At 44.3% G+C, this 17,804-nt stretch overlaps 1 pseudogene; it reads right to left on the bottom strand.

Annotated features, from left to right (window-relative positions):
- Positions 1-569: 569 nt before the first annotated feature.
- Positions 570-16,730, bottom strand: LOC125639786 (E3 ubiquitin-protein ligase TRIM11-like; annotated as a pseudogene).
- Positions 16,731-17,804: the final 1,074 nt, after the last annotated feature.

Genomic DNA, 17,804 nt, shown 5'->3' with positions numbered 1-17,804 from the left:
ATGCTGAAGAGGTTGATCACAATGGCTGAATTTGGCCCCCTATGTTTATATTATGCCATGCCTTGTGGGGGGTGTAGGGGGAAGGAGTTATTGTCAGCTGAAAGTGAAGTGGAGCTCTCTGGATCTTAAAGCATGAGCCACAACTGCCTGAGCTATGAGACCCAGCTCTGTTAGTTAAGGATGTAGCAGGATCATCAATCTCTCCTGCTACTGCTAGAAGTGGACAGAGCACCATGCTGAATGGGGGTGGGTGACAGTCAGAGCCAGACATGCCAGCTACTAAAAGGCAGAGTGTTTATTGAACTGCCAGAACTTATTGTGACATGAAGATCTGTTGCAGTGATACAGACAAAGCAAAGTACAGTGAAGACAAAATTGGCTCAAAGAAGGATTTTCTTTCCTAATTTCTCCCTTAAAACATTTTCCATTCCTTTCTGCATGAGAATTATATTTATTCCATTTTGGTTTCCCCTTCTCCAATGCATGTTAAGGTTTGTGTATTTTGTTCTGAAGGGTAATTGACCCTCCCCTCCTATCTCCTTAGCCAGCTTCACCTCTCCACTCCCAAACATCTTCTCTATAGGTTTTCCCCTCTCCAAACTCCACCTTCACACTCCCCACAGCACCTTCTCTCCCTGGGCTCCACCTCTCTCTCATTTTCTGCCACTGAAGGCTGCTAGAGTCCTCCACCCTTGTGACGTTCTTGAGAGTCATTGGGATATTTTCCCCCATGTCTCAGGGACACACTGTGATATGTGATGGCCCACACAAGTGTGAGAAAGATGTGAACATTCCTCTTTCCCCAACTGAGAAGAAAGGGCGGATTTTGTCCCCAGAGAAAGAGGCCGGTGGGAAAGTGAAGATCAGGGCCTCATTATCAACATCAAAAAATGTCACCTGCCCCCGTTCATAGTCCAGACAGACCCGGATCCTCCTGGGTTTATCAGCAAGAGGGAGGTGGGTCCCCTCAGGGGAAATGTAAGCTACCAACCACTCTGCCCCACTCCGCCACAAAGCCCAGAAGCCCTGCTCAGGGCTAACACTGATCCTTCACTTCCTGTTCACAGACTCTCTGGCAACCCCCAAAACCCAGCTTCTTGCTTCCCCCACCTCCACCTCCCAGCAATGTCTCCCTGAGGTGAATCCCTCACAACCCAGTACAAAGGGATCATTGTCAAATCTCTCCAGATTGTTGGGCAGATTCTGCCGTGTGAATCCCCATCTCACACTTTTCTGATCCTCAGACATGACAAGTCGGGGATGAGCCGTGTCTGGATCCAGAGTCACATTCACTGGGGAGAGAGAGAATCAGAGCATTAGAGGCAGAGCTCAGCTCTGGGGGGAGGCTGAGGGCCATTTCTCATACTCCCCAGCAGCTCTGTTCCAACTGGGACACTCCCTGATTTTCTGCCTCTGTCGCAGGGAGCTGCCTCCCTGGTGGGCCGGGCAGGGATCTCACTGCAGCTCCCATCCCACAATCACTAGGGGTACTGTTGTAGCTGCTGCTATGAGTGCAGAACCCTTCCAAGCTGCTCCTTATTCCCCCTGTGGGGCTGCTACACTCCTACCTGCAGAGACAGAGCTGGGAGGTAGCAGAGCTGGAGTTGCCTGCAACGTTCAGTGAAGCCACCAGCGATACCTGGGGCAGGGAAAACAGCCGAGGAAGTGGCACAGAGGAGAGATCTTTCAGAGGAACAGCCGTGTTAGTCTGTATTCGCAAAAAGAAGAGGAGGACTTGTGGCACCTTAGAGACTAACCAATTTATTTGAGCATGAGCTTTCGTGAGCTACAGCTCACTTCATCAGATGTTTACCGTGGAAACTGCAGCAGACTTTATATACACACAGAGAATATGAAACAATACCTCCTCCCACCCCACTGTCCTGCTGGTAATAGCTTATCTAAAGTGATCAACAGGTGGGCCATTTCCAGCACAAATCCAGGTTTTCTCACCCTCCACCCCCCCACACAAATTCACTCTCCTGCTGGTGCTAGCCCATCCAAAGTGACAACTCTTTACATAATCAAGTCGGGCTATTTCCTGCATAGATCAAGGTTTTCTCACATCCCCCCCACCCCCATACACACACAAACTCACTCTCCTGCTGGTAATAGCTCATCTAAACTGACCACTCTTCAGGTTTAAATCCAAGTTAAACCAGAACATCTGGGGGGGGGGGGGTAGGAAAAAACAAGAGGAACCAGGCTACCTTGCATAATGATTTAGCCACTCCCAGTCTCTATTTAAGCCTAAATTAATAGTATCCAATTTGCAAATGAATTCCAATTCAGCAGTTTCTCGCTGGAGTCTGGATTTGAAGTTTTTTTGTTTTAAGATAGCGACCTTCATGTCTGTGATTGCGTGACCAGAGAGATTGAAGTGTTCTCCGACTGGTTTATGAATGTTATAATTCTTGACATCTGATTTGTGTCCATTTATTCTTTTACGTAGAGACTGTCCAGTTTGACCAATGTACATGGCAGAGGGGCATTGCTGGCACATGATGGCATATATCACATTGGTGGATGTGCAGGTGAACGAGCCTCTGATAGTGTGGCTGATGTTATTAGGCCCTGTGATGGTGTCCCCTGAATAGATATGTGGGCACAATTGGCAACGGGCTTTGTTGCAAGGATAAGTTCCTGGGTTAGTGGTTCTGTTGTGTGGTATGTGGTTGTTGGTGAGTATTTGCTTCAGGTTGCGGGGCTGTCTGTAGGCAAGGACTGGCCTGTCTCCCAAGATTTGTGAGAGTGTTGGGTCATCCTTTAGGATAGGTTGTAGATCCTTAATAATGCGTTGGAGGGGTTTTAGTTGGGGGCTGAAGGTGACCGCTAGTGGCGTTCTGTTATTTTCTTTGTTAGGCCTGTCCTGTAGTAGGTAACTTCTGGGAACTTTTCTGGCTCTATCAATCTGTTTCTTTACTTCTGCAGGTGGGTATTGTAGTTGTAAGAAAGCTTGACAGAGATCTTGTAGGTGTTTGTCTCTGTCTGAGGGATTGGAGCAAATGCGGTTGTATCGCAGAGCTTGGTTGTAGACGATGGATCGTGTGGTGTGGTCAGGGTGAAAGCTGGAGGCATGCAGGTAGGAATAGCGGTCAGTAGGTTTCCGGTATAGGGTGGTGTTTATGTGGCCATTGTTAATTAGCACTGTAGTGTCCAGGAAGTGGATCTCTTGTGTGGACTGGACCAGGCTGAGGTTGGTGGTGGTATGGAAATTGTTGAAATCATGGTGGAATTCCTCAAGGGCTTCTTTTCCATGGGTCCAGATGATGAAGATGTCATCAATATAGCGCAAGTAGAGTAGGGGCTTTAGGGGACGAGAGCTGAGGAAGCGTTGTTCTAAATCAGCCATAAAAATGTTGGCATACTGTGGGGCCATGCGGGTACCCATAGCAGTGCCGCTGATCTGAAGGTATACATTGTCCCCAAATGTGAAATAGTTATGGGTGAGGACAAAGTCACAAAGTTCAGCCACCAGGTTAGCCGTGACATTATCGGGGATAGTGTTCTTGATGGCTTGTAGTCCATCTTTGTGTGGAATGTTGGTGTAGAGGGCTTCTACATCCATAGTAGCCAGGATGGTGTTATCAGGAAGATCACCGATGGATTGAAGTTTCCTCAGGAAGTCAGTGGTGTCTCGAAGGTAGCTGGGAGTGCTGGTAGCGTAGGGCCTGAGGAGGGAGTCTACATAGCCAGACAATCCTGCTGTCAGGGTGCCAATGCCTGAGATGATGGGGCGCCCAGGATTTCCAGGTTTTTGGATCTTGGGTAGTAGATAGAATATCCCAGGTCGGGGTTCCAGGGGTGTGTCTGTGCGGATTTGATCTTGTGCTTTTTCAGGAAGTTTCTTGAGCAAATGCTGTAGTTGCTTTTGGTAACTCTCAGTGGGATCATAGGGTAATGGCTTGTAGAAACTCATGTTGGAGAGCTGCCGAGCAGCCTCTTGTTCATATTCCGACCTATTCATGATGACAACAGCACCTCCTTTGTCAGCCTTTTTGATTATGATGTCAGAGTTGTTTCTGAGGCTGTGGATGGCATTGCGTTCCGCATGGCTGAGGTTATGGGGCAAGTGATGCTGCTTTTCCACAATTTCAACCCGTGCACGTCGGCGGAAGCACTCTATGTAGAAGTCCAGTCTGCTGTTTCGACCTTCAGGAGGAGTCCATCTAGAATCCCTCTTTCTGTAGTGTTGGCAGGGAGACCTCTGTGGATTAGTATGTTGTTCAGAGGTATTTTGGAAATATTCCTTGAGACGGAGACGTCGAAAATAGGATTCTAGGTCACCACAGAACTGTATCATGTTCGTGGGGGTGGAGGGGCAGAAGGAGAGGCCCCGAGATAGAACAGCTGCTTCTGATGGGCTGAGAGTATAGTTGGATAGGTTAACAATATTGCTAGGTGGGGTGAGGGAACCATTGCTGTGGCCCCTTGTAGCATGTAGTAGTTTAGAAAGTACTCTACACCAACATTCCACACAAAGATGGACTACAAGCCGTCAAGAACACTATCCCCGATAATGTCACGGCTAACCTGGTGGCTGAACTTTGTGACTTTGTCCTTACCCATAACTATTTCACATTTGGGGACAATGTATACCTTCAGATCAGCGGCACTGCTATGGGTACCCGCATGGCCCCACAGTATGCCAACATTTTTATGGCTGATTTAGAACAACGCTTCCTCAGCTCTCGTCCCCTAAAGCCCCTACTCTACTTGCGCTATATTGATGACATCTTCATCATCTGGACCCATGGAAAAGAAGCCCTTGAGGAATTCCACCATGATTTCAACAATTTCCATACCACCACCAACCTCAGCCTGGTCCAGTCCACACAAGAGATCCACTTCCTGGACACTACAGTGCTAATTAACAATGGCCACATAAACACCACCCTATACCGGAAACCTACTGACCGCTATTCCTACCTGCATGCCTCCAGCTTTCACCCTGACCACACCACACGATCCATCGTCTACAGCCAAGCTCTGCGATACAACCGCATTTGCTCCAACCCCTCAGACAGAGACCAACACCTACAAGATCTCTGTCAAGCTTTCTTACAACTACAATACCCACCTGCAGAAGTAAAGAAACAGATTGATAGAGCCAGAAGAGTTCCCAGAAGTTACCTACTACAGGACAGGCCTAACAAAGAAAATAACAGAACGCCACTAGCAGTCACCTTCAGCCCCCAACTAAAACCCCTCCAACGCATTATTAAGGATCTACAACCTATCCTAAAGGATGACCCAACACTCTCACAAGTCTTGGGAGACAGGCCAGTCCTTGCCTACAGACAGCCCTGCAACGTGAAGCAAATACTCACCAACAACCACATACCACACAACAGAACCACTAACCCAGGAACTTATCCTTGCAACAAAGCCCGTTGCCAATTGTGCCCACATATCTATTCAGGGGACACCATCACAGGGCCTAATAACATCAGCCACACTATCAGAGGCTCGTTCACCTGCACATCCACCAATGTGATATATGCCATCATGTGCCAGCAATGCCCCTCTGCCATGTACATTGGTCAAACTGGACAGTCTCTACGTAAAAGAATAAATGGACACAAATCAGATGTCAAGAATTATAACATTCATAAACCAGTCGGAGAACACTTCAATCTCTCTGGTCACGCAATCACAGACATGAAGGTCGCTATCTTAAAACAAAAAAACTTCAAATCCAGACTCCAGCGAGAAACTGCTGAATTGGAATTCATTTGCAAATTGGATACTATTAATTTAGGCTTAAATAGAGACTGGGAGTGGCTAAATCATTATGCAAGGTAGCCTGGTTCCTCTTGTTTTTTCCTACCCCCCCCCCCCCCAGATGTTCTGGTTTAACTTGGATTTAAACCTGAAGAGTGGTCAGTTTAGATGAGCTATTACCAGCAGGAGAGTGAGTTTGTGTGTGTATGGGGGTGGGGGGGATGTGAGAAAACCTTGATCTATGCAGGAAATAGCCCGACTTGATTATGTAAAGAGTTGTCACTTTGGATGGGCTAGCACCAGCAGGAGAGTGAATTTGTGTGGGGGGGTGGAGGGTGAGAAAACCTGGATTTGTGCTGGAAATGGCCCACCTGTTGATCACTTTAGATAAGCTATTACCAGCAGGACAGTGGGGTGGGAGGAGGTATTGTTTCATATTCTCTGTGTGTATATAAAGTCTGCTGCAGTTTCCACGGTAAACATCTGATGAAGTGAGCTGTAGCTCACGAAAGCTCATGCTCAAATAAATTGGTTAGTCTCTAAGGTGCCACAAGTACTCCTTTTCTTCTTAGAGGAGAGATCCTTTCCCCACCCCAGAAAGCAGTGACCCCAAGCTCCTCTCCCTATCCTAAGGAAAAGAGAGAGCAGGAAGAGAGCGCAGGAGAGTCCAGGAAGGGGATAGAAGGATGTAGCAGACCTGAGAAGCAAGACTCTGTGCTCATTTACCCCAGTGCTCTGTCAGAAGCAGAGGGACAGAGTTAAGGTTGTTTGTGTGCTAGTTGAGTCTGTTATTGTGGGAATTTAACTGATGATTGCCTTAGATTTAATTTTTTATGTTTTCTTTTTAATTTCAGTGTTTTGCAGGTGTTTTGCTCTGTTTAAGCTTAATTTATATTTGGGGAATTTATAAATTAATTAGGATTTTTGTGAGAATTTTACCATATTTTGAAGAGAAAAATCCACATGAGGACTTACCTTTCTCTTCTGGTCCCATAGATTGAAATATTTTTTTCTTTAATTCAGATGTCAGATTGTCCAGAGAAAAAGAATGGTGACAGAAATTAGATGTGATGATGATACATTTGTAATTATATCCCCTCTATTAATTAACAAACTTGTCTTTTGGAGGCCCATAGATAGGAGCATAGAAAGAAACAGACAGAGACTGAGAAATGAAGAAAGACACAAATTTTTTTCTAGTGAGGCCAGATTAAAATTAAACAATTTTTCAATTCTATTTCCCCATTCATCCTAGCATCCCATAGATTTAAAATGCCAGAGGGGCCCATTAGGATGATGCCCAGTGATTCCCACTTGGGGTTTAATAACTTGTGGCTGAACTAGAGCATTCTCTCTTCTGCTGATGGAGAACGCACCCCACCCCCATCTTAAATTGTTCCATCGAGGAAGAACGTTGGATTATTTTTAGAGCTGTCAAACGATTAAAAAAATTAATCACAATTAATCGTGAAATTAAAAAAAATAATTGCAATTCATCTCAGTTTTAATCACACTGTTAAAAAATAACAGAATACTATTTATTTAAATATTTTTGGATGTTTTCTACATTTTCAAATATCCTGATTTCAGTTACAACACAGAATACAAAGTGCACAGTTCAATTCACCTCATACAAGTACTGTAGTTCAATCTCTTTATGGTGAATTGAAAAATACTATTTCTTTTATCTTTTTACAGTGAAAATATTTGTAATAAAAATAATAATATAAAGTGAGCACTGTACACCTTGTATTCTGTGTTGTAATTGAAATTAATTGACAGAACAAGGAGTAATGGTCTCAAGTTGCAGTGGAGGTGGTTTAGGTTGGATATTAGGAAAACCTTTTTCACTAGGAGGGTGGTGAAGCACTGGAATGGGTTATCTAGGGAGGTGGTGGAATCTCCTTCCTTTGAGGTTTTTAAGGTCAGGCTCGACAAAGCCCTGGCTAGGATGATTTAGTTGGGGATTGGTCCTGCTTTGAGCAGGGGGTTGGACTAGATGACCTCCTGAGGTCCCTTCCAACCCTGCTGTTCTATGATTCGAAAATGTAGAAAAACAACAAAAAATATTTATAATAAATTTAAAGTGGTATTCTATTACTGTTTAACAGCGATTAAAAGCTGCAATTAATCACAATTAATTTTTAATCAAGTTAACTCAAAACAAATTAATCCCTTGAGTTAACTACGATTAATTGACAGCCCTAATTATTTTACAATTATGTCTTATTTTGCTTTATCGCTAGTTATTTGTTAATATAGCAGAAGTGAAGCAAGGCATGTTACAAACAGAGAGAAGCAGACAGGGACAAAATACACATAAATAAAAAAAAGACTCTGGAGCAAAAATGGAGACAGCTTTGGTGAGGGGAAGCATGGCCCAGTGGTTAGGGCAAGAGCTTTGTACTTGGGAGATCTAGGTTTAATTCTCTGCTTCGCCCTAGATTTCCTGTGTAGCCTTGGGCCACTATGGGTACATGTGCACTGCAAATTAAGGTATAACTGTAGCATGGGTAGGCTAGCTAACATGGACAACAACAGTAATTAAGATGTGGTCCCATGAACTTCAGCACAGGCTCCCCACCCAGTACAAGCCTGCTGGGTACTCTAGGTATGTACTCAGATTGCTGGTCCATGGTACTGTGTTTCACTGCTATTGTTACCTGCGCTTGGCAGATTTAAGGGCACATGGTACAGCAATGCACACTACAGGGGTGTAATTTCTAAAGTGCACTAATGTGTGTTGCACAATAACTGGTGTGTGCAGACCCTGCTGGTGCATACTAAATGTTCCCTAGTGTGCTTCAAACTGCACTACATTAGAGTTCTCTAGGGAATGTTTAGTGTGCACCAGCAGGGTCTGCATGGACCAATTAGTGCACAACACAGCATTCGTGTGTTTTAGAAATCACAGTCCCCTTCTTCGCATTGCTGCACCATGTAGACATGCCCTGAAGCTAGCACAGATATGCCTGCCCACGCTATAGTTCCATCGTAGTTTGTGGTGTAACCATACCCTTAGTCACTCTGTGTCTCAGTTCCCCATCTGTACAGAAGAAGATAATAGCACTTTCCTATCTCACAGGAGTGCTGTGAGGATACATACACTGAACTGTGAGGGGCTCAGATACTAGGATCGTGGGGGACAAACAAGTGTTAACTACCCTGACTGGGGTAGTTAACATAAGAACGGCCATACTGGGTCATAGCAAAGTTCCATCTAGCCCAGTTTCCTGTCTTCTGACAATGGCCAATGCCAGGTGCTTCAGAGGGAATGAACAGAACAGGTAATCATCAAGTGATCCATCCCCTGTGGCCCATTCCCAGCTTCTGGCAAACAGAGGTTAGGAACACAATCCCTGCCCATCCTGGCTAATACCCTTTGATAGACCTATCCTCCATGAATTTATCTAGTTCTTTTTTGAACCCTGTTATGGTCTTGGCTTCACAACATCCTCTGGCAAAGAGTTCCACAGGTTGACTGTGTGTTGTGTAAAGAAATACTTCCTTTTATTTGTTTTAAACCTGCTGCCTATTAATTTCTTTTGGTGACTCCTAGTTCTTGTGTTATAAGAAGGAGTAAATAACACTTCCTTATTTACTTTCTCCACACCAGTCAAGATTTTATAGACCTCAGTCATATCCCCCCTTAGTCATTTCTTTTCCAAGCTGAAAAGTCCCAGTCTTATTAATCTCTCCTCATACGGAAGCTGTTCCATACCCCTAATCATTTTTGTTGCCCTTTTCTGAACCTTTTCCAATCCCAATATATCTTTTTTGCGACGGGGCAACCAAATCTGCATGCAGTATTCAAGATGTGGGTGTATCATGGATTTATAAAGAGGCAATATGATATTTTCTGTCCTATTATCTTTCCCTTTCTTAATGATTCCCAACATTTTGTTTGCTTTTTTGATTGCCGCTGCACATTCATAGAATATCAGGGTTGGAAAGGACCTCAGGAGGTCATCTAGTCCAACCCCCTGCTCAAAGCAGGACCAATCCCCAAGTAAATCATCCCAGCCAGGGCTTTGTCAAGCCTGACCTTAAAAACGTCAAATGAAGGAGATTCCACCACCTCCCTATGTAACGCATTCCAGTGCTTCACCACCCTCCTAGTGAAAAAGGTTTTCTTAATATCCAAACTAATATCCTAATATCCAACATTGAGTGGATGTTTTCAGAGAACTATCCACAATGCCTCCAAGATCTCTTTCTTGTGTGGTAACAGCTAATTTAGACTCCATCATTAGATTCTAACCTGTTAGAATCACCATTATATACTGTGAATATATAATCCAGCTTCTTTCCAAATAAAGAACAGAAGTATTTACTGAATACATCTTCCTTGTCTGTATCAGAGAATTATAGAAATGTAAGTCAGGAATGTACTCAAGAAGTCATATTGTGCTGAGGAAAAATTAAGCAATAGACCATCCCTGAGAAGCGTTTGTCTAACATGTTCTTAAAAACCTTCCAGTGTTGGGGATTCCACAACCTCCCTAGGTAACCTGTTCCAGTACTTACCATGAAGTATTTTACCATCTCCATTTGGTTATAGATTTACACCATTGTTATGAACCCATTTGTTCCTACTTTTTTTTTTTTTAAATCCTCCGTATTGTCATTAACAAGATCTCTGTCAAGCATTCTTAACACTACAATACCCACCTGTGGAAATGAAGAAACAGATTGATAGAGCCTGAAGAGTTCCCAGAAGTCACCTACTACAGGACAGGCCTAACAAAGAAAATAACAGAACGCCACTAGCCATCACCTTCAGCCCCCAACTAAAACCTCTCCAACGCATCATCAAGGATCTACAACCTATCCTGAAGGACGACCCATCACTCTCTCAGATCTTGGGAGACAGGCCAGTCCTTGCTTACAGACAGCCCCCCAACCTGAAGCAAATACTCACCAGCAACCACACACCACACAACAGAACCACTAACCCAGGAACCTATCCTTGCAACAAAGCCCGTTGCCAACTGTGTCCACATATCTATTCAGGGGACACCATCATAGGGCCTAATCACCTCAGCCACAATATCAGAGGCTTGTTCACCTGCACATCTACCAATGTGATATATGCCATCATGTGCCAGCAATGCCCCTCTGCCATGTCCATTGGTCAAACTGGACAGTCTCTACGTAAAAGAATAAATGGACACAAATCAGACGTCAAGAATTATAACATTCAAAAACCAGTTGGAGAACACTTCAATCTCTCTGGTCACTTGATTACAGACCTAAAAGTGGCAATACTTCAACAAAAAAACTTCAAAAACAAACTCCAACGAGAGACTGCTAAATTGGAATTAATTTGCAAACTGGATACAATTAACTCAGGCTTGAATAGAGACTGGCAGTGGATGGGTCATTACACAAAGTAAAACTATTTCCCCACGTTTATCCGCCCCCTCCCCATTCCTCAGACATTCTTGTTAACTGCTGAAAATGGCCCACCTTGATTATCACTCCAAAAGGTCCCTCCTGTCCACCCCCGCTCTCCTGCTGGTAATAGCTCACCTTAAGTGATCACTCTGGTTACAGTGTGTATGGTAACACCCATTGTTTCATGTTCTCTATGTATATAAATCTCCCCACTGTATTTTCCACTGAATGCGTCCGATGAAGTGAGCTGTAGCTCACGAAAGCTTATGCTCAAATAAATTTGTTAGTCTCTAAAGTGCCACAAGTACTCTTTTTCTTCTTGCGAATACAGACTAACACTCTGAAACCAGGGATAAGAAAGAAATTCAGTCTCCAAAGCCAATTTACTTTTAAGCTCTGTGTTTTTCTGAACAATATGAGAGGACCTCTTCACAGGCAGCAAAGATAATTTGTTGCCTATTTCCCCCTTTTATTCTTAAAAATCTCTCACTCTCTGTTATCATATTTCTGGTGCTCTTTTTTCTGTGGACACCTGCCCACCGGGAACTGGAGTAAGACCCCTGACTCTGCTCCCTAGTATACTTCACAATTCTCTGAACACTCATCAGATGGTAAAGATTCTGGATCCCTGCTGACTTGGGCAGAATCCAGTGGCCTAGAGGTGAAAAGCCCATATTCCATCCCTGGAATCCCAAGGAAAACAGTCCTCCAAGGATGAACTTTACTGGGAAAATATTTCAGGTTAATAACCCTTTCCATCCTATTGAAATTTGAGGAGATGACATCTACGTGCTCAAGATGCTGCTGTCCTCCTAGAGGAGAGAGAAAGAGAGGGGGAAGCTCAATACACATGTTGTAGTTAGCAAAAATTTAGTTCTTAAAATCAGATCTTTGTGATTATTGTTATGATAAAGTTGATGGATGGATACAGTGCTTTGAGTCTCTCAAGGCATCATGAAAAGTGCAAAGTTAAAGTCGTTTGTGTTTGCTGTGACTTTCCAGACTCTGAGTAGCTTCTTTACATTTAACACTGTATTTCTGGTTGTTTAATGTTTTTGTTTGTTTCTCACTTACAGTGTTTTTGAAGGATTTTTACTCTTAATTGAGAAATCTGTAATATCAACCATGACTTCACCTTAGCACATATGTTTGTCTGAGGATCATTGGTTGAATAAATAATGAAGTCTGGTAGAAGGTCAGATCTTCATCGTAACTCTCATTGTCTTTTCTATTTGGTGATTTTATCCTTGAAAAGAATATAATTGATTTCAGGCTGTAGCAGTCTATTTCACATTTGGAGCAGAAATTGGTGATGTGGAGCCAGGTATTTTGGGGATGTAATTTATTTACCAAATGTACACAAGCCCCGTTTCTTCAAGCACAGGTGGTGACAGGCTATATCTACACTTAAAATGCTACAGTGGCACAGCTGCAGCTCTGCAGCTGCACTGATGTAGTGCTTCAGTGTAGACATTTACTACAGCGATGGAAGGCTTTCTCCTGTCACTGTTGTTAATCTACCTCCCTGAGAGGTGGTAGCTAGGTTGATGGAAGAATTCTTACATCGATCTAGCACTGTCTACACAGGGGGTTAGGTCAGCTGTGGATTTTTCATACTCCTGAAAGACGTAACTATGTCAATGTAACTTTTCAGGTGTAGACCAGTCCACAGAATGTGCACAGACACCTCCCTTTAGAAAGACAAAGACAACTCTGGCCTGCCTCCATCAGTAGTTTTCCTTGCCTTTCTCTCTTTCGGGCCTCACATGAGACTCAGCCAAACTTTAGCTATGTCTACACTACAGAGTCTATCCTGGCATAGCCCCCTCGTGTAGACTCAGCGTACAATGACAGAAGCAGTTTTTCCACCAATGTATGAATAACACCTCCCTGAACCACATTAGCTATGCTGACAGAAGCACTCTTCTGTCAGCATAGCTGTATGTACACAGGAGACTTGTTGACATAGTTATGTCGGCTAAGGCTGTTGCCCTGGATTTGAAGGAGGGGATGTTCCCCAGTATGTGATCAAGCTAATTGGAACCATATTATGTGCACTCAGCCACCATGAATTAATAAAATGTAGTTAAGGGTTAATTTGAAAGCAGGCTTTTAGAGGCAAGGTCAAAGGAGAGGAGAGAAAAGTAAATAATTGAGACTGAAAGTAGATAAGTGGATGGAAGACCTTGAGTCTGGGCACCTCTGATATTAGAAGTTTATCGAAAGCTAGGAAAGGTGATGATCTCTTAGGGGTCATTATGACCTATGTGTTTTGTAGAAGTTACTTATAAAAAGTCTAGATAATAGAGTGTACTTTGGAGGAGTCCTCTGAAGCCATCCTAAGAGAGATTTTTTCCTGACACGTTTACTCCCTGGAGGGTGAGCAACTGGCCACTGCATATCAGCTGTTAATTACTCAATACCATTCCAGATTGTAGGTAAGTATTTGGATGTTCTAAACCTATTGCTTATGTCAGTGCTCAAGTCTAATAAACTGCAATTTTAGATAGAGCACACTTACTTGCATTAATATTTCATCACACGGAATTGCTGTGTTCCTATTGATTTATTCCTGACAATGCCTGGAGTGAAATAGTTAAGTTACCCCTGCTATGGGTTCTGAAAACCCTGGGTAGCAAGGGGGAGTGGGCTTTTTCACATTCCTGATTGACATAGCTATCTGGTATAAATTTTAAGTGTAAACCAGTGCTTAACTCACACTAATTTTATCTCAACCACATAAGGAAAGCCCGAGTCTCAGGTTTGGTCTCCCTTAAAAGTTGTGTGTGCATAGATGTGTCAGCTGGGGAATGAAAGAAAAAAACACACCCCTAACCAACACAGCTATGCCGATAAACCCCCAGTGTAGACACAGCTATGCTGATAGAGTGCTTCTCTCAAAGTAGCCAATGTGTTGGGGAGGTGGCATTCCTACTCTGGCAGAAAAACTCCTTCTACACCAGGAGACTCTGCTGACATAGGTATGCTGATATTGCTATGCCTGCGTAAACTCTGTAGTATAGACATAGCCCTAAACTCCTTCTCTGGGGCCACATGGCCTTTTCTTTACACTCACTGTGGGCAGCCTTTACAATACAAAGAAGCCTCAAAAGTGTTTACTGTGTGAGCTTGCCTACATGGGGAAGTTAATCTGGAGTAATGTAGGCTGTGAATTTAAAGTGCAATAGATATTCGAATAGCACCCTGGGTGGATATTCCTATTCTGGAATAAGAGTGCCTTTTTCTGGTTTAGCTTAATCCACTCTTATTCTAGAAGAAGTATGTCTGTACATGAAGTTATTCTGATATTGCACTTTAAATCCACATCCTATCTACCTACCTTAATCTGAATTAACTTTTAAGCGTAGACAAGGCCTCTGAGTTAACTGCTCAATCTCACTAACAACCTTCTGAGTGTGGTTATTGTGTGGCACATTAACCTTTAGTGCAGGGAGTTTTGTCCTGAATGCTGATACAGAGGTTTGGAAGGATTAGATTTTTATTGGTAAATATTGATTTCACTGTACACACGCAAACTACAAAAAATATTTCCATCAATAATAATTGACATTTAGATATAGGCAAAGTAAGAAAAATGCTGCTTTATAACTTATTTTATTTTAGAATATTACTTTGTATATTTTGACATGTGATGTTGAAAATTTTTATTTGAATGGTTATAATGCTTTAAATTTTTGAATCTACATGTCAGTTGTCGTTAAATAATTCTTGTCTAACCTTCCATTGTTTGATCACTCTATCATTCCCAAAACTCTGAAAATTGAAATTAAAAAATTAAAAATTATTAAAACAATATTTTGCACAACCGTGAAAATGTAAGTCGATAATAGAAAAATACCTGAAAATAAACATTGAAATTACAAAATAACAAAAATTGAATTCTGCCAAGCCTAGTTATACTTCAGAGATCTCCAGTCAGCAAGCTATTAGCACCAATGACCCTCTAACAGACAGGACAGGACAGGACCATATGTTTTCAACTTTATCTCCAAGTTATCTGTTAGCAGTGTTTTGTTTGAGGAGGTAAAATTCAATGGATCATCTTCCCTGCTGTGTTTTCTACTTGTGCCATTTCCCACCGGTCTCTGACATTAATCTACACGCCCATGGGTGGCGGGTGAAACTTCCCCTTGGGGAGATTAGCCCCCTCTCCCACCTCTTCCAGCGGAGGCCCTGTCTCTTCCGGCTGAGGCCTGCCGGCTGCTCTCAGCCCCACGGTGTCCCCAGCCGGGGCAGGAGGGGAGCTGGAAGCTCGGCCCCTCCCCTCCATGGCCCCGGTCAGGGGCTAAGAGCTCAGTTAGGGCTACAGGGAGGGGGATGAGAGTTCAGCCCCAGCTGGGGTCGAGCTCTCAGCCCTGCCTGGGACTGTGGCAGAGCTCTCTCTGCCCTGGCTGGAGCGCTGAGCCCAGAGCCCTGCCCTCATTCCACCCCTTCCACCCACAGTCCTGCCCATGTCCCCACCCCATTCCATCCCTTCCCTGCAGCCCCGCCCTCGTTTCGCCCATGGGCCCACTCCCGTTCCACTGCTTCCCCCACGGCCCCGCCCCCATTCCACCCCCACTCCACCTTTCCCCCCCAAAGGACCGCCCCCCACACTTGCTCCTTTCTGCCCCCTCCCCACGCTGTGGCCCTGAGACTGGAAAAACTCTGTGGGCTGCGGCGGAGAGCAAGGTGGTGGGGGAGATTTTTCCGGGGGCCTCAAACTGGTTGCCACTAGCCTCCCTCCCACCCATGGCATGAGGTTTGGGGAGGCCTATCCTCTCCCAGCCTCCATTACACGCCATCCATGTACACGCTTGAGGCAGGAGAGTGGTGGATACTGTTGTTCTCTTCCATCTCAATGCCCTGTCTGTCTAAGTAGGAACATTCCTTGCATTCATGGCCTGGTAGATCATGATCTTTAGAGGACAAGTGCCACCCATTTACCTGCAGAGACTGCTGACCATAGTTAACTGTAGGGTGCTGACAATCTAAGGTGGCAGGGCTGAAAAGAGGTCAGTCCATAATTCAGGACTATGGATGGAGCCAGATTCCAGGAGAAGAAATCTGTGAAACTGGGAGAATCTGGTGTTTCTGAGAAATACTCAAGAGAAATTTCACCTCCTTGGGGGGAAAAGTATATCATTAAAAGGTTAAATCAGCCAAACTCATTTGTTTGCTACCTTGTCCTCCTCGGCAGAATCCTTTATGGGAATCACAGCGTGAGCTCTGTGTTCCTTGGACTCTCTGCAGATCACACAAATGGCTTCTCTGTCATCCTCACAGAACAACTTCAGCTCTTCCTTGTGTCTTGCACATAGATTCACTTTTTGTTCTCTCTCTGCTTCAACATGCAAGTGTTTAACTTGCTCTACTCTATTTGCCAGCTGCCAGTTCAGCTGGAAATTCTGTCTCCGAATCTGGGCTCTGCAGCTGGGGCAGCACAAAGGGTCACAGTCCCCCTCTGTGCATGTCTCACTGTGCTTAGTGATGCAGGCGAGGCAGAAGTTGTGCCCACAGTCTAGAGTCACAGGCTCCGTCAGGTACTCCAGGCAGATAGGACATACGGCTTCATCTTGCACCCTCCCTGCTGAAGTTCTTGAGGCCATGTCTGCTGGACTCATCGGTGTTTTGCTGATTGCTTATTTTTAGTCCGTATGGGGAAGACGGAATGAGAAAAAAATCAGTGAGAAGTAAAGGGGGGAAATGAAGAATAAATGGCTAGGGGAAGGTGTGGAAACACAATGTGAGAATGGAGAAAGGACAGCAGAGGAGATGAGTACTCCAGACAGGCTTTGGACGGGGTAGACATATTGTAAGTTATTTGTACTCCCAGGTACAGGCCATGGTGAGCTAACTCTGATATTGGACTTGCTCTATTACTCTAGCTAACAGCACTTTTCCTCTAGATGCCCGCCTTCAGTTCGCATTTGACTGAGTGATTTCTGTTCTTTTGCTTCTGCTCTTTAAGACTGTGGCCAGACCATGTGGAGGATCAGGGATTTATTCACTTTTTAAAAGCCACACACCTTGCAAATAATCATTCTGTTACAATCAGTGACCAAGGAGGTGGCTCTGCTTTACCCTGGCTTGACCACACCCATTGGGCCAGAGAGTCTGGGTCTGTCAATGATTCATAATCCATAGCGAGGTGACGGTGAGGGATTTATACAGAGAAGAATCCATTCTGCCTTACATCAAAGAACAGCAGACAGGTATATTAGAATTCAATCACCTAGACTGGTGAGGGTTGTCTAAGGCCGTAAAAATCACAGTGGCCTTTGAAATGTTTGACTTGGAGCTAGGAAGATGGGGGGCCCTTCCAAAGCTAGATGGAAAAGCATTATCAGAATAGGAGTGTGACACCCAGAACCACTCTGCCTCAGCAAGAGGGAGCTTTGCTGGAGCTTAAACTGTGTGTCAGCTCCCTGCCACACCAGTCTGTCCACCTCACCAGCAAACTCCTTGAGACTCTGCCAGTCTTACCCCTGCCTTCCAGGTAACAATCCCTGAACCCGAGTTCCTGAACCCCCTGGAAAAGCGTTCCTCTGCAATATTCAGCCCCTATCACTGGATATTCACAGAAATTACCGAGTCTGCCACCTCCAAAGAGCCAGGGCACACCCAGCCGGTTAATTTAGCTGAGGATCCGCACTTTACTTCAATACACGGCACTGAGGTGA

Source organism: Caretta caretta, chromosome 7 (assembly GCF_965140235.1).
Source record: "Caretta caretta isolate rCarCar2 chromosome 7, rCarCar1.hap1, whole genome shotgun sequence".
NCBI classification, from domain to species: domain Eukaryota; kingdom Metazoa; phylum Chordata; order Testudines; family Cheloniidae; genus Caretta; species Caretta caretta.
This window is presented reverse-complemented; position numbering and strand designations above follow the sequence as displayed.